The 27,061-nt window shown below is 43.5% G+C and overlaps 1 protein-coding gene across 6 annotated transcripts in view; it reads left to right on the forward strand.

Annotated features, from left to right (window-relative positions):
- ZBTB38 (zinc finger and BTB domain containing 38) overlaps positions 1-27,061 on the forward strand; it is a 175,930-nt gene that overhangs the window by 142,948 nt on the left and 5,921 nt on the right. For 2 of the 6 annotated variants that reach the window (XR_005792091.1, XR_005792089.1), the window contains exon 8: positions 11,611-11,745. The exons of 1 other annotated variant lie outside the window; for it this stretch is intronic. The gene's annotated coding sequence lies outside the window, so the exon portion shown is untranslated. Of the gene's footprint in view, positions 1-7; positions 231-9,281; positions 10,445-11,610; positions 11,746-13,481; positions 13,527-27,061 lie in introns of those variants that run through there. 3 more of the 6 variants (XR_005792090.1, XR_005792097.1, XR_005792096.1) reach the window with 3 other exon arrangements.

The following is a 27,061-nucleotide window of genomic DNA, read 5'->3' on the forward strand; positions in this document are numbered from 1 at the left end:
GCCCACCCCCCCGGTTGACCGGGTCCCACGCCCTCTGTCTCTCCCCTCAGTTGCTCTTTTCAGAGGCAATTTCCTCCATATCTGAGAACTCTCCACCTTCCTCCTCCCCAAATCCTGGCCGGCTATCAGTCTCCCTTCTGGAGAGAGGAACCCCTTGCCTTGTCCCCACTCCCCCTCCTCAGTGTACTCCCCTTGATGCTGATTCTCCAAGGAAGGTCATCAGTGAGCAGGTGAGTTGGCTTGGGGTGCAGATTTTAAAATGAAATTCTCCCAAGTTTAGACAACTCCTGGAAGAACTGGTTATAGCAGAAGTATGATTACATTTCTTAAGGTTTTGTAAATTATGATTTCATTCTTGATGTCTAAGACCTCAGTTCTAGTTACTTAGAATGTTTTGCTGAGAAGTGAAGAGCACTTTTTTCCCCAATTTTAAAAACTATGACTTCTATGTCACATAGGGGTCAGGATGTTATTCTTGTTATAGGAAACTTAGGTATACAGAGATTTAAAAGCTGGAACAGTGCTAATTTATGGAGAATTTTAATTCATTTATTCAAAATATGTTTAATTTGGGGTCTCAGGTGTTGTGTCCAGGCCAGGGCTATAGAGTTATAAGAGGTAGCCTGTGCCTTTGAGGAGCCAGAGACCGGGGAAGGAGACTGATGAGGCAAGGCACGATTACAAAACGAAACCCTGAGTCCCTAGTTGCTCAGAACCAGATTGGATTATGTTGGGTTCTGAGAGAGAGGGCACTGAGCTGGGCCTGACCGAGCCTGGGCTTCCCAGTGCAGGCAGGTCCAGGTAGGAGTGGCTAAAACACAGGAGCATGGGTGAGTGCATGTGGTTCCGCAGGCCTGGGGTTCGGGTGGTGAGCCAGGAGAGGTACACAGAGGACACATCACCAGGGCCTCGTGTGCCTTGCCAGAGATTTTGTATTTCTGACATAGATGATGGGGATGCAGATGAGCAGCTGAGTGCTGGGAGGGAAGGGCAGAGAGCGGTTCCAGAAGGTCCAAGCGAGAGGCCGTGTGAGGGCTTCAACAAAAAGGAAATGATCTAATGTGTTTGAAGGATGACTGTCACTGCAGTATAGGGAAGAGACTGCAAGTCAGTGAAGAAGGTCTCTGGAGCACCTGTGTGGTTCAGTCAGTTAAGTGTCCAACTCTTTTTTGTTGTTGTTTGTGAGTGACTTTATTCTTTTTTTTATTATTATTTCTGGGGCGCCTGGGTGGCTCAGTTGGTTGAGCTTCTGACTTCCGCTCAGATCATGATCTCACGGTCTGTGAGTTCAAGCCCCTTAAGGGCTCTGTGCTGACAGCTCAGAGCCTGGAGCCTGCTTCAGTTTCTGTGTCTCCCTCCCTTTCTGCCCCTCCCCATTCACACTCTGTCTCTCTGTCTCTGTCTCTGTCTCTCTCTCAAAAATAAACATTAAAAAAATTGTTTTCAATTTAAATTCAAGTCAGTTAATATACAGTGTAGCCTTGGCTTCAGGAGGGGTAGAACCCAGTGCTCCTCCCAACAATTCCCTCCTTAATGTCTGTCATCCATTAACCCATACCCCCACCCACCTCCCCTCCAGCAACCCTCAGTTTGTTCTCCGTATTGAAGAGTCTCTTAAGGTTTGCCTCCCTCTCTGTTTTTATTTTATTTTTCCTTCCCTTCCCCTATAATTGTTGAGTTTCTCAATTTCCACGTAAGACTAAAACCGTATGGCTGTCTTTCTCTGACTTATTTTGCTTAGCATAATACACTCTAGTTCCATCCACATTGTTGCAAATGGCAAGATTTCATTTCTTTTTCGTCACTGAGTAGTACTCTATTGTATGTATATACTTTATCTTCTTTATCCATTCATCAGTTGATGGACATTTGGGCTCTTTCCATAATTTGGCTATTGGTAGCGTTGCTATAAACATTGGGGTACATATGCCCCTTCGAATCAGCACGTTTGTATCCTTTAGATAAATTCCTGGTAGTGCAATTTCTGGATCGTAGGGTAGTTCTTTCCTTAGGGTTTTTTGTTTTTTTTTTTTTTAAACTATTTTCCATAGTGTTTTCCAGAGTGGCTGTACCAGTTTGCATTTCCACCAACAGTGTAAGCGTCCAACTGTTGATTTCACCTCAGGTGTTGATGTTGGGGTTGTGAGTTCAAGCCATGCACTGGGCTCCACACTGGGTGTGGAACCTACTTTAAAAAAATGTAAGTAACCAATGACTCTCACTGCAGTGCAGTGAAGAAACTATTTTTTCTTCCCTTGCAATATATTTTTGAAGAAATTATGTTGTTTGTCCTGAAGAGTTTGTCACAGCCTGGGAATTAACAAGACAGCTTCCTAAGTTGGGTTATGTTCTTCCATCAGGAGGTACATACTGTCTGAGATACTGGATGTACTTTCAAGGTAGATCTGATAGGATTTATGAATGGTTTAGGTCCCAGGAGGTGAGAAAAACAGAGAGGTCAAAGATGACTCCCAGGTTTTGGGTCTGAGTCATTAGAAGAGTGGAGTCACCTGTAGACCACTAGCTTATGTGGACCAGAAGTTCGGAAGGGGGACTGGCTTTGGGTATGAAGCTGAAAGTTGTGTTTCATTCATTCAAAACATATTTGAGCTAGGTGCTGGGAATACAAAAACAGAAAAAACAAATTGTCCCTGTAGCTTATGATCTAATGGGGAACACAAAAAGCTAACCAATTACAATTTCAGTAAGTAATGTGAAGAAGAGGTGCCATGAGGACATTTAACAGGGGGCCTAAGCTAGTCTGGAAGTTCGAGGGAAGTCGTCCTTGAGGAAGTACCTTTTGAATGAGATCTGAAAAAGGAATAAAGTTGAAAGAGGAGAGGAGCGCCTGAGTGGCTCAGTGGGTTAAGTGTCTAACTCTTGATTTCAGCTCAGGTCATAGTCTCATGGTTGATGAGATCGAGCCCCACATCCAGCTCCATGCTGTCGGTGCAAAGCCTGCTTGAGATGCTCTTTCGTTTCCTCTCTGTCTGCCTCTGCCCTGCTTGTTCTCTCTCTTGCTCTTCTCAAAATAAGTAAATAAACTTAAGAAAGAAAGAAAAAGAAAGAAAGAAAGAAAGAAAGAAGAAAGAAAGAAGAAAGAAAGAAAGAGAAAGAAGAAAGAAAGAAAGAAAGAAAGAAAGAAAGAAAGAAAGAAAGAAAGAAGAAAGAAAAAGAAAGAAAAAGAAAAAGACTTTCTGGGTAGAGGGAATAGCATGTACAAAAGTCTGTTTCTAGGGGGAACACAGTGCATTGGAAGCCAATGGTGGCCAGAGTGCTAGAGAGGTGGGTCTGAGAGGAGACTGGAGGCTGAAAGCCATACCCTGCAGTAACCCCAGGTCATGCTAAGGATTGGGATCTTACACTAAGAGCAGCAGAGAGCCATTGGATTGTTGGGACAAGAAGAATTTTTTAAATCAGCTTTGTATTGTGAAATGTCACCGAAGCTGAACTGTGGGGAATGACACAGAGGACAATAATGGCCAGAAGTAGAGCAGGCAGGAATCTGTTGCAGTGGTCCAGACTGGAGATGATGGTGGCGTGGGTTATGTATTGACAGTGAAGATGAGAGAAAAGAGGAGGGAATGAGTGCTATTTAGGAGACAAAATCAGCAGAACTTGATACTGGATGGATATGGAGAAGTGAGGGCTGGGGAGGGGTCAAGGATAACCTTTTGTTTTCCTATTTGTTGACACTATGGGAACGTAAGATGTCTCCTATGAAGCTTGTATAGCAAAAGAAGACCGAATCCTGGAAAACACCAATATTTGGTGATTGATATTTGATGAGTAAATAAAAGTCTGTAAGAGGCTGGCACAGAGAAGGGAACAGAGAAGTAGGAGGAAAATTGGAGGAGTGACATCTAGGCAGCCAGAGATGAAGAACCTCTCAGAAAGGAGAGAATCATCAATTGTGTCAACTCAGCTGAAGATAAGGCCGAGTAAAGAAAATCTGGAAAGTGCCATTTTGCACTTAGCAACTGGAAGGTCGCTGGAAGCGATATACTGGTAAAACAGATAACCATCACCTTGGAGAGCAGGAAAGCCGGATTTGTAGTACTTGCCAATGTCTGTCGTGTAAAACACTCCTGCCACGGATGATTTTAAGCTGCCAACGTGATGTCACTGAATGCAGAGTTGAGAAGAGAGACTCCAGTTGGCTCATGAGAGCCGGTATGAACCTGCTGAGTAGTTTCAGTGTGGTGGTACAGGTGGAAACTGGGGGGGCAGATGCAGGAGCAGAGAGGAAGAGAGTCAGCAAGGGTTCTTGTTTCCAGAAGCTGAGCTAGGAAGGAGAGAGGAGAGAGAAAAGGAGCTGTAAGTGGAACCTGACGCTTGGAGACCAGGATTCCACCACGTGGGGTGAAACAAAGGATGAGGAGACAAGAAAGTTGAGGGTATTGGCGAGACTCAGTTGTAGCCAAGAACTAGAAAGCCTGGGTTTAATACAAGGAAGTACAGACCTCAGTGTCTGATAAGACACGCACAAATGGAGGAGGCCTGAAGGCTCTCTTACAACTACTTTCATATTTGTCTCTCACCATCATCCTGTTGTGTTGCCAGTGATTATTGTCTTCATCTGAGAGCTGTGGGCACAGAGCGTAGAGAAGCCAAGGGGCCCAGAGAGACAGGGCCAACACCTGTCAGTTTTCAGGACATGGTTCTCACCATCCCCAGCTGACTCCACATCGACTGAGAGATTTTTTTGGAAGGTGGGGGACTGGGCCAATGACAACTGCTGTGCTTTCCTCAGAATGAGTGTTTATTAGCTTGAGACTCGAATACCCCGAGTCTTATGTCTTTCTTTTTTTGTTGTTGTTTTTTGTTTTTTGGTCAACGTGTTCTTCTGTGGCAGTTCGTGTAGGCAGACCTCATTTCACTGCGCATCACTTCACTGTGATTTGCACTTACTGCATTTTTGGGTTTGTTTTTTTTTTTTTTACACATTAAAGGTTTGTGGCAACCCAGCATTGAGCAAGTCTGTTGGTGTCTCTGTGTTACATTTTGGTAATTCTTGCAATATTTCGAGCTTTTTCATTATTATATTTGTTATGGGGATCTGTGATCAGTGTTTACAACTCACTGAAAGCTTGGATGAGGCTTAACATTTTTTTATCAAGGAAGTATTTTTTTTTTAATGAAGGCATGACACTGTTTTGGGGTTTTTGTTGTTTTTTGTTTTTTTTTTTTTTAAGTAGGCTTCACGCAACCCAGCATGGAGCCAAATGTGGGGCTTGAACTCGCAACCCTGAGATCAAGACCTGAGCTAAGATCAAGAGTCAGACGCTTAACCAACTGAGCCACCCTGGTGCCCCTGTATATCAGTTTTTTAAATGTAATGCTATTGCACAATTAATGGACTATAGTATAGTATAAACATACTTTTACACGTATTAGAAAACCAAAAAATTCAATTGACTTGTTTTTTCGTGATACTCATTTTATTGTGGTGGTCTAGAGTCAAACCCACAATATCTCCCAGGTGTACTCCTGTATGACCAGGCACTCTTCTAAGCATCTAATTAATGTTAATTTATTTAATCCTCATATCAATCCTGTGAGATAGACGTTGATATTATCATCCCCATCAACGTTTAATGTGGTTATCTTTTGCTGTACAGTGCCACAAAACTTAGTGGCTTAAAACAGCCATATGCAGTGTTCTCGGATCATATGGTTCTGTGGTTTGACTGGGATCAGCTGAGCGGGCCCCTCGTGCAGGTATAGTCAGATGGTGGCATCGTCTAAAGTCTTGACCACCCTGGGCATCCGAGCGGTCCCAGCCCAGCATGGATTCAAGGGTGGAGGGATGGACTATACTTCTCAATGGGGGAGTAGTAGGCACATACAACAAGGGAAGGGATTGATGGCATCTTTAGGGACAAGCTATTCTACAAGAGCTAATCCCCAATGAGAAAACCAAGCACAGAGAAGTTTTCTTACCCAAGGTCATACGGCTGGTATGTGGAGAAGCAGAGTTCCCCAGCAGTTGAGTTCCAGAGCCGGCTAACAGAGGCAAAGGGCACTGAAGCCCGAGAGCACAGACCTCTCACCACAAAGCTGTGGTGGGTAGGAGCACAGCATTATTTGTAGTAGAACCGGAGAGTTCCTGGGATTAGCTGTCAAGGATTTGGGAGAGCGGAAGAAATTCTGAATGGAAATAAATTCTAAATGGAAATTCTAAATGGAAATAAATGAGGAGGGTACAAATTGAGTCAAATTTCAAGGACTATCTAAACAAGGCTCTTTTCATGTTGGGGGTGAAAACGGGGTCTTGTGTGGCCCAAAGCAAATGGGAGACTTCATACTTTTGCTTGCCTCTACCCAATCAGGAAAGAATAGAAGTATAGCGAGGAGTGGGGGAGGGGTGTATTGTTTGTTTGTTTGTTTGTTTTTCTTATAACTAATCAAAATCTGAAACTTTTAGTCAGCTACTCCAAAGGGTAAACTATGGGGGGAGCCTATGACTGGACCAAGGAATTCGAATCTGAGATATAGACTGGCCCCCGAAAGGATCTTCATGCCCCTTCTGTGCCCCCCGTTGTATAATGTCTAATGTATAATGCTCTGAAAATCTAGGTCATCACTTAACTTTTATACATTGCGGACCCTCTGATGGAAGAACATTTTCCATTAGGAAGGCCATCTAAAAGAAATTGCCATCTTTAATTCAAAAATTTACTCACTTCACATAAGCGATAGGCTACTGCCAGAGAGAAGCTGACTCAGCTCTGATGCTTGGCCAGTTTCTCTGCCGAAATCTGGCCAGCTGAGATACTGTGTAGCTTAGGTGCTGTTCACTTCTAGCTTCTCAGTTTTACGGGGCTAAAAGGCCACATCCCACACCTTAACTGGAACATGTCCAATATCTGTGTAAATGTGGTTATAGTGGGAAGAGCAGCAAGCCATTTCCCAGGTCAGACCCCTTCATTTCTGACGTTTCTCTTCCTGAAGAGAAACCCAGGGCCACGATTTTTGTCATCATGATGGGAACCAGCCTCCTTTGCTAGTGCTCATGTGGACTGTGGCAACATTCCAGCCACTGGGAACTCCTCACCATTCAGTGGCATCCTTACACCTAAGCAGGAAGGCCCCACCCTGGCCCTCCTCCGGAGGTCCCCCCTCCCTCCAGGCAGAGTCTGCATGCAGGGCCAACAATGAGGTACCCACCCAGAGTGCTCAGGACCTGAGAATTCTCTGCCCACTTGCAGGGCCTGCTCGGATCTCTTCCCTGCCAGGGTCACTCCCCTAGACCCCAGGGACAGGCAAGGAGCAGGTGTTTGCAAGGGATGTGGACGGAGTTTGTGATGAAGTTTCAAGATCACATGTATACGTATGTGCCCAAAGCCCCGGCAGTGTGGGAAGGAGCAGGGCGGAGAGTAAGAAGAAATACAAGGACACCCTGGGCCCAGCCTTTCTCATGCTGTCTCACCCCAGTCAGGAACACCACAGACTGGGTCCTCTAAATCCAAACCTGGCCTCCCAGGTTATTAGGAAGGTATGTTTACCGAAGGAAGAGAATAGAGCATATTAAATTAAGAGCTTACTCACCTGACTTATAACCTTCAAATTTAGATACATGATATACTACCATTGACCCTCAACCAACACGAGTTTGAACTGTGCGAATCTCCTTATATGCCGATTCTTTTTATAAATACAGTACAGTGCTATAAATGTATTTTTCTCTTTCCTATGGTCTTCTTAATAAGATTTTTCTAGCTTACTTTATTATAAGAATACAGTATGTAATACATCTACAACATATACATAATTGACTGTTTATATTATCAGTGATGCTTCTGGTCAACAGTAGGCTATTAGTGGTTAAGTTTCTCGGGAGTCAAAGGTCCCCAGTCCCTGCATTGTTCGAGAGTCCACTGCATAGGCTTCCATCTGTGCTCTTGCCTTTGACCTTGTTGAACTTTGGGGGGCTGTCACCACTCCCCAGAGTATCTGGCTTTTCATCACACTGTGTCTGAGTACAAGTTCCTAGCAATATTGAAAGGTCCATTCTCACGCCACTCCGCCCCCACCCACAGACATGATCATTTCTCAATGTCTAGGTCAAAAGTCCCTTCTAAAGAAAGCTTCTTCCTTAAGGTGTTTTGTGAGACCAACCCTCAGACGTCGGCTTGCCTTTGCCTCAGTCCGGCCCCACAGCTCTCTGGCAAAATCCTTTTTCAATTCCACCTTTCCACCTTTCAATTCCCTCAGACGGCACGCTCCTCCAGGCAGAGTCCAGAGCTTCCTGATTTAGCTGTGTTTCCAGCATCAGCACAGCAATGCCAAACATGAGTCCTCTGCTAAGGGTGCTGATTCTCCATTCCAGGGTGACCGACCGTCACTGTGTGTCCAGGAAGGAGGGTTTTCCCGAGAGGCGGGGCTTTTTAGTGCTTAAACCAGGTCAGTCTTGGAAAACCCAGGATGACTGGTCACCCTAACGGGGAAGAGTTTCTTCAGAACGGGAAGGGGCATCAGCAGCCACAACAGAAGTAGAACTAAGCCCCCATCTGTCCTGCTAAGTGTGGTGGACAGCTCTGGGTTTTCCTGGTAGACATCTCTGGGGTTTCCTGCTGAGTCCTCTTCTAGTCTGATGGTGAAAGCACCTGAATTTCCTTTAGAAATCACCTCTCCCTCGCTTCTCAGCCCCACCTTCAGACCATATCGATCAGGTTGGGGGTGGCTGGTAGGTGGGCAACACATAACCTTGTTCTAGTATACTGGATTTCTACTTCTCAGCACAAGGGCAAGGAAACTGAGCCACGACCCTCTCAGCTGCCACGGACAGAATAGTTGGCTTTAAGCAAAGCAGGATGTGAGGGCTTAAGAAAAATGGTACTGTCTCTTTCCTCTCTCTCTCTCTTTCTCTCTGTCTCTCCTATCTCTCCCATTTCGCCCTGCTCTACTTTCCTCTCTACTGGCTTCAGTCTCAGACTGGTTCTCTCCAACTGACGGCAAAGATGCCTATGCTGAAGGGAATAAAGTCCCCACTCCCCGCAAAATCTTCAAAGAGAACAGAGACACATCTTATTTTTTTTTACTTTTTTTTTAAGTTTATTTATTTTTGAGACAGAGAGAGACAGAGCATGAACGGGAGAGGGGCAGAGAGAGAGGGAGACACAGAATCGGAAGCAGGCTCCAGGCTCTGAGCCATCAGCCCAGAGCCCGACGCAGGGCTCAAACTAATGGACCGTGAGATCATGACCTGAGCTGAAGTCGGACACTTAACCGACTGAGCCACCCAGGCGCCCCGAGACACATCTAATAATAACTTCCTCTAAACAGCAGAGTCTGAATTCAAACCCAGGACATCCAACATCATCGTAATCTCTACTAATAGAGGTTTTATGCCCCTCCTTCTGGGACATGCTGAAGAAAAGTCCATCAAAATGACCACAGAACACACTGTGTTTGGCTAAAACTGAGCAAGGGACTTGTGCCAAATGCTTTCATCTGAGCAAGAACCGGGAAAGAAGGTATTGTTTTCACCATTTAATAGAGGCAGAAAGGCCCGCGCCCAAGGACTTCACCACTCACAGTGATGAGAATCTACATAGGAAATGAGAACTCAGTTTACTAGCAGATCCTCAAGCTGGGATATTGTTTCCTCTGCAACTACACCCCTGCCTGTTCCACTCCCCGCCTCACTCGTGCTGCCCGAGGAACACCGAGCCTTCACTCCTCACCGCTTGTGTTTGATCATTCAATGACTTTTACAGATGAATGCAAACACATCAGAAAGGTGAGCCCAGGAATTCTCTTGGTTAACAGAAATGACTGCTCTCTGCTTAATAAAAGGGGAAAGCAGGCTAATGCGTTGGTAGGTGTTTATTCATTATGTACGTATTTAATGAGCTGGTACATGGTAAAAGAAAAAAAATTTTTTTTCAAATACAGTGAAAGGGGACACAGAGAAAAATAAGTTACCCTCGAATTCTGCCCCAAGGTTTCTCCCAGGAGGCATGACTGTTCTAGATCTTGGGTAGTCCTCCCCAGACATCCTATGCATATCCAAGCATATATGTATATTTTATATATTAGCTATATATATTATACGAACTTATATATTTTTGTTTCCTTCCTTTTTTACACAAATGTGAGAACGCTACACATAGCATTCAGTACTTAATTTATTTAACAATAATAATATCCAATAATCTCCAATATCATGGAGAGCCTTTCGGGGGACACAGGGGGTCTGTCTTCTTCTTGTTATGCCTACATCGTACTCTATTGTATGAGTCTCTAATAAGTGTCCTACATTTGTTTCCAATCTTTATTCGCGCATTTTAGACCAACTTTTATAACAAAGATGGAAACAAACAGGAAGAGAGTTTTCTGCTTAACTCTCATCTAGAAAATCCAATGAACAGAAGCTCCAATCCCTTCTGAGTCTCCTGGTAGCTTGAATCAACATAATTCAAATTCTGAGCTCTCAAGCGTAAGTCTTCAGAACATTTTGCTCTGTATTCAATGCAAACTAAACAGAAGTGCCTGTCTTCAGGGTCTTTTGTTGTTTAGGCAAAAATGGGATGTGGGAAGGAAACAAGGGAAGAACCTAAGATGGATGGATGAAAGTTGGAACCAGGAAGCCCTCCACCTCATCTCTGAGCCCCCTTCGTGCCACCTTAATTTGTTCTCTCTGCGCTCCCAGCCTTCTCTGTGTCTCCCTGCCCGCAGTGCAAGGTGCTGGCCAGGCCCACCGGACCTCACAAAGCGTCCGTCAGAGACTGACTGCCGTCCCTGTGCACTAATTGCCAATTCTGGAAGAGAATATCTGATTCCTGCCCTCCCCCAACCCCCGTTGAAGAAATTGGTTCCCTTTGGTCAGTTTAGTCTGGATCCAATTAGCTCTGGTTAAAGGGACAGAGCCCTGTCGGAAGATAGCTGCAGAGGCCCGATCCTAACCGGAAACGCAACCTTCAGAGAAGGGAGGGTGGGCTAGGAGAGGTCAAGTGCCCACCACGAGGTCCTGCAGGGGCAAGAGCTGCTTAGTCAGTGACTGTATCAGCATGACCTTCGAGACCTGTCATGATGGCTTCGACTTCGCCATCCAGCTTTCCAGCCCCAAGTCTCCGATTACGGACGTACCTGGACAGTTGTAAAAAGGTCTGCCTGGCTTAGAGGCAGGCTCAGGCCTTGTCCCACAACAACGTTTCACGTGTTTTTGTGCATGAGATGGCACGTGGCGAGGTGTGCGATTTGGGAAGGTGCTGGGAAAGGATGTCTCAACCCAACCCCACACCCCCCACCCCGACACATAGTACACATTAAAAAGTGACCTTGTTTCGACGGTTGTTTCCACCTCCCTTTGCCAATTTGCAAACATGTTCTTAAGAGAGTTTATAAACCTGTTTATGCGAAACTTGTTTTCGAATGCGTTCTTTTTGAAAGCGTATTTATTTAAAAAAGAAAGCATGTTTATATTTGGAAAGCGAGTAACGTAAACAAGCTGTCAGCGTTTGACAGAGGGCTGATGGAGGCTGGGGTAGGATCTGTGCCTAGATTGCTGCCTGCTGTAGCCTCCAACCCCCAGGAAAAGTTTAGCATGAAAGCCCGGTCTGCCCTACCCCCCATAGGCATAAATCTCATGGTTTCTCTCGCAAGAACACTGAACCGGACACACGAACCGTGGAGGGGACTCCATCCTTTCTGCAGAGCCGAGGAAAAAATCTTGCCAGCAGAGGTCACTGACGCTCCAGCTTGCGATTTAGCAGCAGCCCAGGCAGGAGGCCAATCCCGGTAAGGTTGTGCCCACTCTTCTTCCAGCTCCTGTCCATTCACTTGCTCCCTGCTTTGCATATTGAAGGAAGTAACTGTCAGTGTTGCCATAACAAAAGTGTGTGCATGCTATCAACAGTTTTTCTAGGTAGTACCTACCCTTTCATATCCCAAACCTAAGAGTTTTTAGTTTAACATGAAGTTAATACTCAGGATAAGATGGGCAATAACTTGAAACACAGAACATCAGGTTCTGCTTCAACCTTGGTTTGCACTTGACCAGGTGTAGCCCATCCCATAAACCAGTTATATCTGCCTCTTGCCTGAATTACTAGGAAGCGACCCCACCACACACACAGGTAAACACACACACAGTGGCCTGAGGTAATATGCAAAGACCCCTGTAATGCAGGGATGGGTGCTGTGGTATGGCATGGAGTCAGACAACCCAGTGAGAGGGGTGAAAAGAGAAGGCACCTGTTGACTGCCTGCAAAGAATGAGAGGCATTTAGGAGCCGCCGATGGGCCTATAGCTAGCCTTGGACTAGCTGCATACATCAGACCTACTTGCCAGCATTCTGTAGTGCCACGAGATGCTACGAGTGGTCATCTGTCCATTAAGGGTGGAGGGGAAGGAACTGCATCTATAGGATGGGGGAGAGAATAGTAGGGCCAAAAACACACAAAAAAACAAACTATTGACCTGCCATATGACAGCACCCACCTTATATACTGGCAGGGGCTAAGATGCTGCCAGCCTCAGAGGCCAAGTGAGAATATTAACTTCTCAAGCCATTAAGATATATCGTATGGCCTGTTCTCCACCCCGGCAGCCATGGAATTGCACCTCACAGCCACCGGGCCACAGATGTGTGATGGTCCTGAAAAACCAGAAGGAGGTACAGGGGTACAGTGGCAGCAGGAATCCCCAGTGAGAGGAAGGAAGCCGCCCACTAGCCTGGGAAGAGGTCTGAGGAAGAAGCATGTGACCTAGGCCTAAGTCAATCAATTGCATTTTCCACAGTCACAGCGATTGGCTCAGCAGTGTGCCTGTGACTCACCCAGAGCCAATGAGACTTAAGATTCCCTGGAAAGTTGTAGGAGAGAAGGTGTGTTTCTACCCCCGGCGAGACTTGGAGCTGAAAAGATAGAGTCCGGAGATACTGGATTCTTCTTGGCAGCTGAGCTTTGTGGGGCCACCTTGAAGCTCCTGAATTTATAACTGATACGGTGCAAGAACCTCAAGTGGAGGGAAATTGGGTGCTGCTAACATTGTTTGAGCCCTGAACGCAGCCATACCTGAAGTTAATTTTACTCCTAGGCTTTCCGTGTGCCAACAAACTCCCTTTGTGCCGATTAGAACTGCACTCCCGTGCCCCCTGGGGTGAAAGAGATGAGGTAAGTGTTCTTGGAGCCACTTCTGCCGTCTGATACCCTTAGGGTTCTTTGTGTTGAGGTTGATCCGAGATAAACCCAACTGGCCAGAGCAAGCTGCTCCCGCTTCTGGAGTCCCCTGAAGCTTGCTCCCTCACAAACATCTGGACTATTCTGAATCTTTCTGACCATTCCTGGCTCCAGAGTGGGAGCCAACAACTTCAAGGCATGAATCTGAACTCTTAAGATCCACACAGGGGTACCAGCATTCCCACTGCATATCACCTACAGAAAACAATACACATTTACAAGCATCTCATTGACATTGAAGTTAAAACTTCAACTTTAAACGTTTTTCTAATGTTTGTTTGTTTGTTTCAGAGAGAGAGAGAGACAGAGGCAGAGAGAGGGAGACATAAAATCCAAAGCAGGCTCCAGGCCCTGAGCTGCCAGCACAGAGCCCGACACGGGGCTTGAGCCCACGAACCACGAGATCATGACCTGAGTTCAACTGACTGAGCCTCCCAGGTGCCCCTAAAACTTCGACTGTAGATGTAGAAGAGCTTCTAGCAGGAGAGAGATGAGAAATTGGATCATTCCCATAATCACTAATTTAGATGTGTAAAGTATCACTGCTTTCCCCTTTCTTTATTCAAAGTTCTGCCTTTATTCCCTTCCTTAAGTGATGCCAAAAAATAGGGTCGGGGGGTGCGCCTGGCTGGCTCAACTGGTAGAAGTTGCGACTCTGGGTGGTGAGTTTGAGCCCACCTTGGGTGTAGAGATTACTTAAATCAGTAAACTTTAAAAAACTATATCTAGGGGCTCAGTCAGTTGAGCATCCGACTTTGGCTCAGGTCATGATCTCGTGGTTCCTGAGATCGAGCCCCACGTCGGGCTCTGTGCTGACAGCTCAGAGCCTGGAGCCTGCTTCCGATTCTGTGTCTCCCTCTCTCTCAAAAATAAATAAACATTCAATTAAAAAAAAAAGTGTATCTAGGAATCATTTCTGCTTTTGATCCTTTTTGGGTTTTTTAACTGAAGTTAAACATGCCCGCAGCACAGTGCACAAATCTTAAGTGTACAGCTTGATGGATTTTCATATGTAGAACAAATGATCTGTTCCCTTTGGGTCTGTGTCCTCATCTGTCAAGCGACTGTTAGTGAGGCAGCAATCCCCAGAGATTTCCTCCAAGCCAGTGACCCCATTCTGGATGTTTCCATGCAGTGGCACCTAGATCCCTGTTGCAGTGTGCCTTTTACCCCACGCCTGATGCAGTGGCTCTGCGTGGTTGGCCGCGGATAAATCTTTTTAGGCTGAGTTTCCTCAGGACTGCCTCTGATGGTGCCTCCATGGCCCACAGCACGGCCACAGTCATCATTGTGTCCTCAGCACGCGGTGGTAAATGAGCACGTGGAGAGGGTTTAATAGATACTTTACTGGAGGGGTGGATGGATGGATGGATCGATGAGTGGGTGGATGGGTCCCAAATCCTTCAGGGAGAGAAAAAGAACTAAACAAAGAAGAAAGCTGGTTCTGAGGAAATCGGGCTGTTGTCTTGACAGGAAAGAGGATTCCCTGGCCATCCAGCCAGATGCTTATTGTTCAAATCAATTTCCGGTTCCACTGTAGTATAACTGCACAAACTGCTTGGAAACCCTCTGGAGTCCAGCATACTGCTTTAAGCCATGAGGAAAGCAGAGTGTTTATAAATTGTTGGCTGAAGGGTTTGTGTTATGCCTGATAATGTTAAATCAGGTAGGGGGAAAGCATGTGTATCATTTAAGATGCTTTGGACAGCAATCCATAGAAAAGCCAGCTTTAGCAAGATGTCCCCAAGTAGGCATCTCTAAATCTCAGTCGTATCAGTAAGGACTTGGGCCTTTATTCACATCTGTCAGCTCTGCATATGGTACCTACCCTCAGAAGATGGCCAGAGCAGCAGACCCTCACACAAGTCCAAAAGCAAGAAGAAATGGCAGCATGGCGGCACTTTCTCCCTGCCTCAAAGGCCCTCAGCAGTCCACAATTTAGACCAATCGCTGGCAAGGAAGAAAAGCATGGCTGCAATAAGGGTTAGCCTCCGGGATTGACTCATGGTCACCGAATAACTGTACAAAATCAGGGTTCTTTGAGCATGGGAAGTGAAGACAAAAATTATGAGGGAGCAACCAGCATGTTTTCTATGGCATGGACACATTGGCAATCACTGGCGATCATCCAGACCAATCCAAATTCAACTAAATAAATTATTTTTTAACTTTAAATAATCCATTTCCACAGTAAAATTGGATGATAGCCATTGACCAGGCAACCAAGGGCCCTGCATATAAAGCTCCAGTAGCTTCTACAGGCCATCGGTGACAATGAAGGCCTTCTTGCTCTGTTTACCACAGATTCTCTCCAGCAAATGTAGAGACTTGATAAGTGTGTCGGCCTCTTCCTGGGTAAAGGTCATGGCTCTCGGAGAAAGCGGCTCATTGTGTGGCCTGGCAGAACAGCCATCACTTGTTCCTTCTTAGTGAAACTCAGCAGTCTGGGGCCAGGACTGAGTACCCTTCAGCTTCCCTTGCTAGCTCCACCTCAAGAGCACACCCACATGAGCCTGGATAAATGACTCTGTGAGGGAGGCATGTGGGGGTGGGCAATGACCCTGGGAGGGCCAGAGACCGAGGGCAAGGGGTGATTTCCCAGGAAGTACCAAAAATGTCACCTAAGAGGCTCATGTACTAACAATTAGCCTTTTATTCCCACCCTTTCTCTGCAGTTATGCGGGCAGGACCAAGGCTACCCTGGATGTAGTGTGTGTGTGTGTGTGTGTGTGTGTGTGTGTGTGTGCGCGCGCGCGCGCGCCAGAGAGGGAGATCAGGATTAGCATATGTGAATGAGCAGGAGAGAAGTGGCAGGGCCAGAGGGGCCAGAGAGTGAGTTGTACCTGTTGTGATCAGTTCACCCCCAGGGATCACCCTGAGTCCACATGGTGGCACTCTTTTCCCTCCCTCCCAGGTTTGGGAGGAGTGCCTGGGACCAACTGAGTGAAAGAACTGATGTATGCTGGATCATAATCACTCTCATGGGCTCTCTTGGCCTCTTTTCTACCTTCTTCAGCGTTTTGCTACCCTCATCCTTTCTCCTTGTCTCCACACTTGCCTGCAATAATTGGAGCCCACTTCCCCCAAGAACAGGAAATGTGTACCATTAGAAGCACTGAAGATAATTTCAGGGACACATAGACAAACGTTTTATAGTTTAATGGCTATGCCTTTCTTGACCCTTGTCATTCCCAAAAACAATAGTAAGTTGTATATTGGCCATGAGAATTCCATTGGTTCTTGAGTTCTTCCTCCAGGAAAAGAATGTTGAACTCTCTAGAGGCTGGAGGAAAACAAGGCCCAGATGGAGGGAATTTGAATGGCATCTTGGAACATAAAAGCAGTGATTTAACTCTTAAAAAATCACATCTTTGGGCTCCAAATCCAGTGCTTTTCTCTCTACATCATACACACGTCTGTTAAATATATCTGTCTCATCTAGAGGATTTTCTTTTTTTCTATTAACAAAGATCTTGTACATTACTCAGTGGAAATAACTGCTTTCTAGAGGACGATGTAGGGAGCTGGTAATTTCTGGTTCTACCCTGATTTCCAATTCCACTTTCACCTAAGTCTCTCAACACATCTTTAAATATCTTTCATTTAATTTCCTCATCCAGGAAATTACAGTACATTACCGATATTTTAATGAGTTCTTAGTTAAGAATTTCAAAGGTAATAACTATCTGTAGCCAGGTTTCAAAAAAAAAGTTTAATTGAAATGAAATTCCAATACCCCAGATAAAAAGCTACATCATATACAAGATTAAATAGCTCAGTTCCTGTGCCAACCTTTTTTTTTAACGTTTATTTATTTTTGAGACAGAGAGAGACAGATCATGAGCGGGGAAGGGGCAGAGAGAGGGAGACACAGAATCGGAAGCAGGCTCCAGGCTCTGAGCTGTCAGCACAGAGCCCGATGTGGGGCTTGAATTCACGGACCGCGAGATCATGTCCCGAGCCGAAGTCGGCCGCTTAACCGACTGAGCCACCCAGGCGCCCCTGTGCCAACCTTTTTTTATAAATTTCTCGTTTCTCATTGCAGACTCAAGGTAACTGAGACATCTAGTGTCCAGTCCTAAGAAAAACAAATTTCCACCAATTCTGGTTTTAAAGAACTCACCAAATCTGATGGTACTTGTGAGTAAAGCTATGAATTTCTCCTCCTTAATTCTAGAAAACCTCTTCGTGGTGCTTCCTGGGCCTAACCCTCTTCCAGGTGAAAACTGTTTTCAGATCGCAGACGCTCACAAAAGTTTTCTCAAATTTCCTGTTCTTGTTACAACAGTGTTGCCATTCACATGGATAAAATCCATCTCCTTGATCCCATCCCTCCTCCTCCAACTTCTTTAGCAATTGCCCCAGATAGAAGATGCCTCTCTAGCAAACCAAGGAGCAAACAAACACACCCAAAAGCACAGAACTTGGAGAGCTTCCAGGTTGGCAAACGTGGATATGCAGGGAAAGTGGCACGTGCCCAAGGAGGGCACGCAAGCTTCATGTCCTTTTCCCCATTTTTTGCCCTAAGCATCTCTTCCATTTGGCTTTCCCTAACTGTACTCTTTAATAATAAATAGTAACCTAGCTAAATGGAAAAAAGAAAGTTCCTCTCTTCTTCAATGGTCTGCTAAGGTCACATCTTGTTTTCTGGATTTCTAGTCAATGAGTATGTATATATAAATTCAAGATATTGAAATGATTTAGTACATGTACAAAATATATGTATTATGTAAAAGTATAAAATTATAAAATATTTTTACAATATAAAATATATAATATATTATATCAAATATATATACACAAAAAGCATGTATTCATTTTTATCACATAATGAATACTATTTTCATATCATGATGACTTTTATTTTTTTTTATTTTTTTTTTTATTTTTTTGTCAACGTTTATTTATTTTTGGGACAGAGAGAGACAGAGCATGAACAGGGGAGGGGCAGAGAGAGAGGGAGACACAGAATCGGAAACAGGCTCCAGGCTCCGAGCCATCAGCCCAGAGCCTGACGCGGGGCTCGAACTCACGGACCGCGAGATCGTGACCTGGCTGAAGTTGGACACTTAACCGACTGCGCCACCCAGGCGCCCCTCATGATGACTTTTAAAAGTGAATTATACCTTAAATATGACACCAAAGGCAAAAGCAGCAAAAGAAAAAAAAATAGGTCAGTTGGACATTGTCAAAATTAAAAACTTCGGTGATTCAAAGGATATCATCAAGAAAATGCAAAGAGAACCCTAAGAATGGTAGAAAATATTTTAAAATCATATATCTGGTAAAGGACATATCTAGAATATATAAAGTGCAATTACGACTCAATTATAAAAAGATACATAACCCATTTTTTAAATGCACCAATGATCTACACAGACATTTTTCCAAAGAAAATATACAAATGGCTAATAAGCACATGAAAAGATGCTCCACGCCACTAATCATCAGGGAAATGCAGATCAAAACCACAATGAGATACCACCTCACACCCACTAGATGGCTATAATCGAAAAAACAAAACAACAACAACAACAAAACAGGTAATAACAAGATTTAGGGATCATGTAGAGAAATTGGAACCCTTATGCATTGCTAGTGGGAATGTAAAGTGGTGCAACCTTTTTGGAAACAGTCTGGAAGGTCCTCAAAATTTTGAATATAGAGTTAGTAGAGGACCCAGCAATTCCACTCCTAAGTAAATACTCAAGAGAAACGAAAGTATATATCCACACACAGACTTGTACGCCAGTGTTCATGTCAGCATGATTCGTAATAGCCAAAAAAGTATAAACAATCCAAATGCCCATCAACGGATGAAAAGATAAATAAAATGTGGTATAACCACACTGCAGAATATTATTCATCCATATGAAAGAATGAAGTACTGGGGTGCCTGGGTGGCCTAGCTGGTTAAGCATCTGGCTCTTGGTTTCAACTCAGGTCACGATCTCACAGTTTGGGCTCTATGCTGACAGTGGGGAGCCTGCTCGGGATTCTCCTTCTCCCCTTCTCTCCCTGGCCCTCCCCCACTCATCCTATTTCTGTCTCTCTAAATAAATAAATAAAAACTTTTTAAAAAGCTAATTATAAGTAGTAACATATTTTAAAATTTTTTTTTTCAACGTTTATTTATTTTTGGGACAGAGAGAGACAGAGCATGAACGGGGAGGGGCAGAGAGAGAGGGAGACACAGAATCGGAAACAGGCTCCAGGCTCTGAGCCATCAGCCCAGAGCCTGACGCGGGGCTCGAACTCCCGGACCGCGAGATCGTGACCTGGCTGAAGTCGGACGCTTAACCGACTGCGCCACCCAGGCGCCCCAAGTAGTAACATATTTTAAATAACAACAAACAAAATTATTTTTAAAATGCCCCGTAATCCATGCACTGAACAGCTTCATAACCTTTGTTTCTACCCATCTTACAAAGACTAAGGCAACCTCCCTGAATGTCTCTACAAAAGAATTTCTAGGGGTTACTGCTGAAGTTAATCCTAGACCATGACTCCTCCAGGTGAAAATAAAGCTCATTTATTCTAGAAGGAAGAAACTAAGTTCTCCACTGGAGAGGAAGGAAAGACCTCGGAAGTAAATCAACCAATCACATTAAGTAGAAAAAGGACGTGAGAAAGGTAGATAAATTGTAAACCAAACTATGGCCTTGGCCAAACCATGCTAACTTCTCTGAGCCCAGTTGCTGCCTCTGTTAATTGGAATAATAACCTGCACACAGGTTTCACACCGGGTTGCCTCAGGGCTGTTGTGAAGGTCAGAGGATTGTCTGCCAAGAACAGTGACCTCCTGCCCCCGTTTGCCACGTTTCCCAGTTTTAAAACCAAAGTAGTCTCCAGAAAACCTAGATGAGTTGGGTATCTTACTACAATTGAGTTTTTAAGGTCCAAAGTAGATTTTGGAGCACAGGAAGAAATACACAGGTTGACATGCGTCTGAATCAATATTTAGTTCATTTAAGTTAGAAAAATAAGCTTAAAGTCACTTGTAAACAGAGTTGTTTTATTCATAAATACATACATTCGAAAGTATAAAAATAAAAATAATTATTTTCTCTCACCCTTGAGAGAAGTGATATTCTCCTAACAATAACTATTTCTTTTTTTTTTTTTTTAACGTTTATTTATTTTTGAGACAGAGAGAGACAGAGCATGAACGGGGGGAGGGTCAGAGAGAGAGGGAGACACAGAATCGGAAGCAGGCTCCAGGCTCTGAGCTGTCAGCACAAAGCCCGACGTGGGGCTTGAATTCACAGACCGTGAGATCACAACCTGAGCCAAAGTCGGACGCTTAACCGACTGACCCACCCAGGCGCCCCCAATAATAACTATTTCTATAAATTGACCTGGGGCACCTGGGTGGCTCAGTCGGTTGAGTGTCCGACTTTGGCTCAGATCATGATCTCACGGTTCGCGGGTCTGAGTCCTGAGTTGGGCTCTGTGCTGACAGCTCAGAGCCCGGAGCTGCTTTAGATTCTGTGTCTCCTCTCTCTGCCCCTCCCCTGCTCACTCTCTGACTCTGTCTCTCTCAAAAATAAGCATTAAAATTTTTTTTTAATTGACCTAACTAAATACCCTTAAGCATTTACTACATTTACAAATTTTTCTTACAAGAATTAAAAAAAAATTTTTTTAAGTTTTTTAATTTGTTTTGAGAGAGAACGAATGTGAGCATGGGAGGGGCAGAGAGAGGGAGGGAGAGAGAGAATTCCAAGCAAGCTCTGCACTGTCAGCACAGGGCCCGACATGGGGCTTGAACCCATGAACCATGAGATCCTGACCTGAGCCAAAATCCAGAGTCCTTCTGCTTAACTGACTGAGCCACCCAGGCACCCCTAAGACAACATTTACAAATTTAGTGTCAAATCCTCTCAGGCGTTTCAGTTACCTCATAAAACAGTTATAAACTTAACAAACAAAATCTTGCTAAATCCAACCAATCAGCAAAACTAGAATGCAGCCCACAGAATGGGAGAAGATATTTGCAAATGACATATCAAATAAAGGGTTAGTATCCAAAATATACAAAGAACTTACACAAGTCAACACCCCAAAAACAAATAATCCAATTAGAAAATGGGCAGAAGACATGAACAGACATTTCTCCAAAGAAGACATCCAGATGGCTAATGGACACATGAAAAGATGTCCGTTATTACTTACCATCGGGGAAATACAAATCAAATACAATGAGATATCACCTCACACCTGTCAGAATGGCAAAAATCAATAACACAAGAAACAACAAGTGTTGGTTGAGGATGTGGAGAAAAAGGAACACTAGTGCACTGTTGGTAGGAATGCAAACTGGTGCAGCCATTCTGGAAAACAGTATGGAGTTTCCTCAAAAAGTTAGAAATAGAACTGCCTTATACAGTTGCACTACTGGGTATTTACCCAAAGAATACAAAACACTAATTCAAATGTTTATTTATTTTTTGAAAGAGAGGGGGGAAGAAACAGAGAGAGGGAAAGAGAGAGACAGAGAATTCCAAGCAGGATCCATGCTATCAGCCCAGAGCCCAACGCTTGGCTGGATCTCACGAATTGTGAGGTCATGACCTGAGCCGAGATCAAGTGTCAGACTCTTAACTGACTGAGTCGCTCAGGTGCCCCAAAAAACACTAATTCAAAGGGATACATGCACCCCTGTGTTTATAGCAGCATTATTTATAATAGCCAAGATATGGAGGCATTCCAAGTGTCCATCAATGGATGACTGGATATATACAATGGAATATTATCCAGCCATAAAAAAAGAATGACATGTTGGGGCGCCTGGGTGGCTCACTTGATCGAGCATCCAAACCTTAATTTTGGCTCAGGGCATGATCCCAGGGTCATGAGATCAAGCCCCTTGTCAGACTCTGTGCTGAGAATGGAGACTGCTCAAGATTCTCTCTCTTCTTCTGCCCCTCTCCCCTTCTCACTCTCTCTCTAAAATAAACTTTTTTTGAAAGAATGAAATCTTGCCATTTGCAGTGACATAGCTGGAGCTAGAGAGTATAATGCTAAGCCAAATAGGTCAGAGAAAGACAAATACCATATGATTTCATTCATATGTGGAAATTAAGAAACAAAACAAATAGGCAAAGGGAGGAAAAATAAAGAGAGAGAGGCAAACCAAGAAACAGACTGTTAACTATAGAGAACAAACGGATGGTTACCAGATGGGAGGTGGGTGGGGGATGGGTGAAATAGGCGATGGGGACTAAAGAGTGCCCTTGTTGTGATGAGCACCGGGTGCTGTATGGAAGTGTTGAATCACTATATTACACACCTGAGATATAACACTGTACATTAACCAGCTGGAATTAAAATAAAACTTTAAAAACTTTTAAAACGATATTAACTAGAAAAAAAATCTTGCTAAATCCATCAAAAAGTAATAAATACATGAAATGAAACTTATTGATGTTGGGGCACCTGGATGGCTCAGTCATTGAGTGTTCAACTTCAGCTCAGGTTATGATCTCACGGTTCATGAGTTTGAGCCCTGCATCGGGCTCTGTGCTGATGGTACCGAGCCTGCTTTGGATCATCGGTCTCCCCCTCACTCTCTGCCCCTCCCCCCACTTGCATTCTCTCATGCTCTCTCTCTGTCTCTCTCAAAAGTAAATAAACTTATTGATGTAGGAAATCAAATTCACTTAACATTCAAACTGTTTACAAATTTACATTATCTTAGTTTCTAATTAAAATCTCTTAATTTATCCAATAGAATAAATAATGAATATAAATTATAATGATGATTATGCAACTTATATTTAACTCTAGCATTTAATAGTATGGTTGATTTACTTTATCACACCCAAACTTTTTTCCCTATCTTCCTACAAAGACAGTTTATCCAACCCAGTTGCAGAGCTGCTATCTCAGATCCATGGAACATGAACCCAGAACCCAGGATGCCCTCCACTGAGATGTTAACCCAGTACCTGTTAATACTCTGGGTCTCCTAAGCCCATGTATCCTTTTCCCCAATTTCTGCCTTGACCTCTTATATAACTTTCAATTTTCTGATTTTCTGAATCCTATTTATAATCAACCAGCCTATTCCCCTCCGGGTTTACATTGAAGAGATTTTTTTCCCCCTCTTTACACCTGCCTTAATTATCTTGTTTTCAAGTATTCTGAAACTTCTTGATGAACAATATGGTTTTTTTTTTTTTTTTTTTTTTTTTTGAGAGAAAGAGAAAGAGAGGGAGAGAGAGGACATGTGGGGGAAGGGCAGAGGGAAGAGGAGAGAGAGAATCTTAAGCTCGGCATGTGAGCCTGATGCTGGGCTCTATCTCAGGACAGTGAGATCGTGACCTGAGCCAAAATCAAAAGTCAGACACTTAACCCAATGAGCCACCCAGGCACCCCTAGTACATTTAAAGCACTTTGCAAATATAAGGAAATATACTTACAAATGTTACTGCCGTTATTATTTGGTCAACATTGATGAGTTCCTTTATATCAATTAATAAATACTTGTTGAGGGGTGCCTGGCTGGCTCAGTCAGTAGAGCATGTGATTCTTTATCTTGGGGTTGTAAGTCTAAGACCCACATTGGGTGTAGAGATTACTTAAAAAAATAAAATCTTTTTAAAAATACATACATACGTACATACTTGTTGAATAAGTTGTAAGGGGAAAATCAAAATTCTATGGGGTTGTAAGTCTAAGACCCACATTGGGTGTAGAGATTACTCAAAAAAATAAAAATCTTTTTAAAAATACATACATACATACATACTTGTTGAATAAGATGTAAGGGGAAAATCAAAATTCTATTCTATTGCATTTTGAGAAATGGCAGATGATTCTAATAGTTCATCTGGAAGAAAAAGCAAACAAGAAAAGATGAGAAAAATTCCAAAGGCAATTAGCAATGAGGAAGACTTAGATATTAAAAGTTATTAAATAGTTATTGTGGTCAAATATGTGTGGTATTGGCACAGTAATTGACAGGCCGATTAAGGGAACAGAAATGAAAGTCATGGGGCGCCTGGGTGGCGCAGTCGGTTAAGCGTCCGACTTCAGCCAGGTCACGATCTCGCGGTCTGGGAGTTCGAGCCCCGCGTCAGGCTCTGGGCTGATGGCTCAGAGCCTGGAGCCTGTTTCCGATTCTGTGTCTCCCTCTCTCTCTGCCCCTCCCCAGTTCATGCTCTGTCTCTCTCTGTCCCAAAAATAAATAAACGTTGGGAAAAAAAATTAAAAAAAAAAAAAAAAAAAGAAAGTCATAAAATTGTAATTACATATAGGATTGTGTAGTTTATAATAAAAGCAGGAATACAAACCAATGAAAAGTAAATGGCCTATTAAACAAATGGTATTGAGATTCTTGCCTATTGGGGGAAAATATGTGAAGTTTGGTTCCAACCATATGGTAAAATTAATTTCAAATGAATTAAAGAGTGAAATTCTCTGTCTCTCTGTATCTCAAAAATAAATAAATGTTAAAAAAAAAATTTTTTTTAAGAGTTTGGAAATCTGTCCAGAAGTAGAGATAAGCAAGCCAACAACTCCGTTTTAACACTGGCACAATAAAACCACTGACAAGAGATGAGGGAACTCAACAATATGAAGTCAATAAGAATTTCTCCTAAAATGGACGAATAGACCAAGGTGTGCATATGTGTTTGACATATAGCCTTTAAAAATACATGTGTCCCTATGAAGCATAATTAGTAACATCTTTGGCCAGGATTCTGTTAGCTATCATGTTCATGCTTTCTTTTCCAACGTAATAACAGATGTTTACAATAATGACTAAGGAACTTGAGGTTCCTGAAGTTTCTTTTCTATAATCTTTTATTGATGAAATCACCACACCATCACTATACAATGTATTTCTATCACAAATGTCTGTGTCTGCAAGTGACTCATGCAGAGCACACAAGGTAATTTTATTAATTGTTCCATTCCCTGACAACGCTTGTGCAACAGATATTGGACTACAGTTTAATGTAGAAGATTCTCTTATCTGAAGTGTAGACAATGGCATTAAACAAAACTAGTATTTAATAGAGAAAAGGTAAGAAAATAGTAAGTTTAGCTGATGAAATGAAGTCAAATTTAAAAATGCAAAAATCGGGGGGCGGGGTGCCTGGGTGGCTTCAGTTGGTTAAGCGTCCAATTTTGGCTTAGGTCATGATCTCATGGTTCGTGGGGTTGAGCCCCACATCAGGCTCTGTGCCACAGAGCCTGCTTCAGATCCTGTTTCCCTCTCTATCTGCCCCTCCCTCACTCATTCTCTCTCTCTCTCTCTCTCTCTCTTTCTCTCTCTCTCCCTCTCTGTCTCTCTCATAAGAAGGGAATTGTCTAAAATGTTAAAATCTATCCTGTGCATATCTATTAAGTTATCAGGAGTATCTGTGGCACTCTTTAAAATCAGCCCAGCCGTGGTATCCAACAGACAAAATAACCAACAGAGGGAAAGTGCTCTGTTCATCTCCCATGAAATGTTACACTTCAGCCAAAGCCTGGGATGGGTTCCATCCTTTCTCTTCAAAATGCCTTTGCTTCTTCTCGCTCTCTCTCTCTCAAAATGCAGTAATTTCATCAGAGGCTGCACAAAACCTTTAACTTCAATCTCCCAAATATGGTTTTCTTCCTGGCAATTCCCTTCTCATGACACAGTCAGAAACTCTAGCTCTCTCAAAGCTGACATTCTAGTTTCTCACTCTCTGTCACTCAGGTTCTCCATGACATGCTGTAACTTTCTTTCGGTCTTGCTCCCCAGTTGTCCCTGTGCAAATCCTGTAGGCAAAGAAGTATAAGTCCACCCCTGGACGAGACATTGCCTATCTCCCTTTCCTGCTTCTGTTCAATGCCTTTCCCCCCCTGCCATTCCAGGCATCTGAAGTGACTTTTTCTCTTGTCAATAAATGATGCCTTCCTTAAAACAAAATCACCAACTTTTTAGGTGTTAAAGGTCCTTTAAAAAAAAAATGAACATTGATGATATAAACAGTGGCTTGTTTCTAACATTTCGCTTTGCAGAATAAAAAGTTGATAGCCCTATGTTGGCCCTCCCATTAAAACCATGTTAGCACAAAACAACAACAACAACAACAACAACAAAAAAAAAACCAACAACAACAAAAAAACATGTTAGCACAGCAAACTTGTGAATTGTAGAGTCAGAGAAGCTCAGCCCTACAAAGAAGTCTCCCTTTGCAAGTCCTGGCCTGACCCCATTGAGAGAAAATAGGAGAACTGTCCTAGTTCTGAGGCTCCTGTGAGTTCAAGGATAGCAAAGAGCCCTTTCTCGTCTGTTAAGATTTGCCCTCAGAGTCTGGTTTCCTGTCTGAGGACCTACGTCTTCTTCCGGCCATTCACTGGACAGATGTGGTCTACCCACAGGGCTGCGGTCTCAGCCTTGCAGGCCTCAATGGAACAACCACATTAGAACATAAAACATGTGGCATGAAAAATTATCAACGTATATAATGGTGATAATATAGTTTTGAAATAGACGAAGATGCTGTTTTCTTGTATATTTCCTTATGCTGACCTCTCTCCACCCCCATACCTCCAGCGGGTTTCCAGTTGTTCAGGGAAGCTTAGGATTGTTACAGGAGGAATAGAAAGAAAAAGAGAAACGGAGAAAGCAAAAGTTAAGTGTCTGTTTCCAGATGAGATTTTTTAATTTTTCAGCCAGATTATCTTAAAACTAGACTTTGTAAAAGAGAAAAGATAGTCTAGATTCTCTTCTCTGTCTGTTAACATATCCAAAGCCAACTTGATCATATAGTTCTTACGAAGAGAAGTCCTGGAGTAAAGAGGAAGAGAAGGAGGAATGCCTACCCTATCAGTTCTAGTGGACTATCTAAGAAAGAAGGGGAAGTAAGGTAGCGTAGCCCTCAGAGGT

Source organism: Herpailurus yagouaroundi, unplaced genomic scaffold (genome assembly GCF_014898765.1).
Source record: "Herpailurus yagouaroundi ecotype Mexico unplaced genomic scaffold, PumYag 159, whole genome shotgun sequence".
NCBI lineage: Eukaryota > Metazoa > Chordata > Mammalia > Carnivora > Felidae > Herpailurus > Herpailurus yagouaroundi.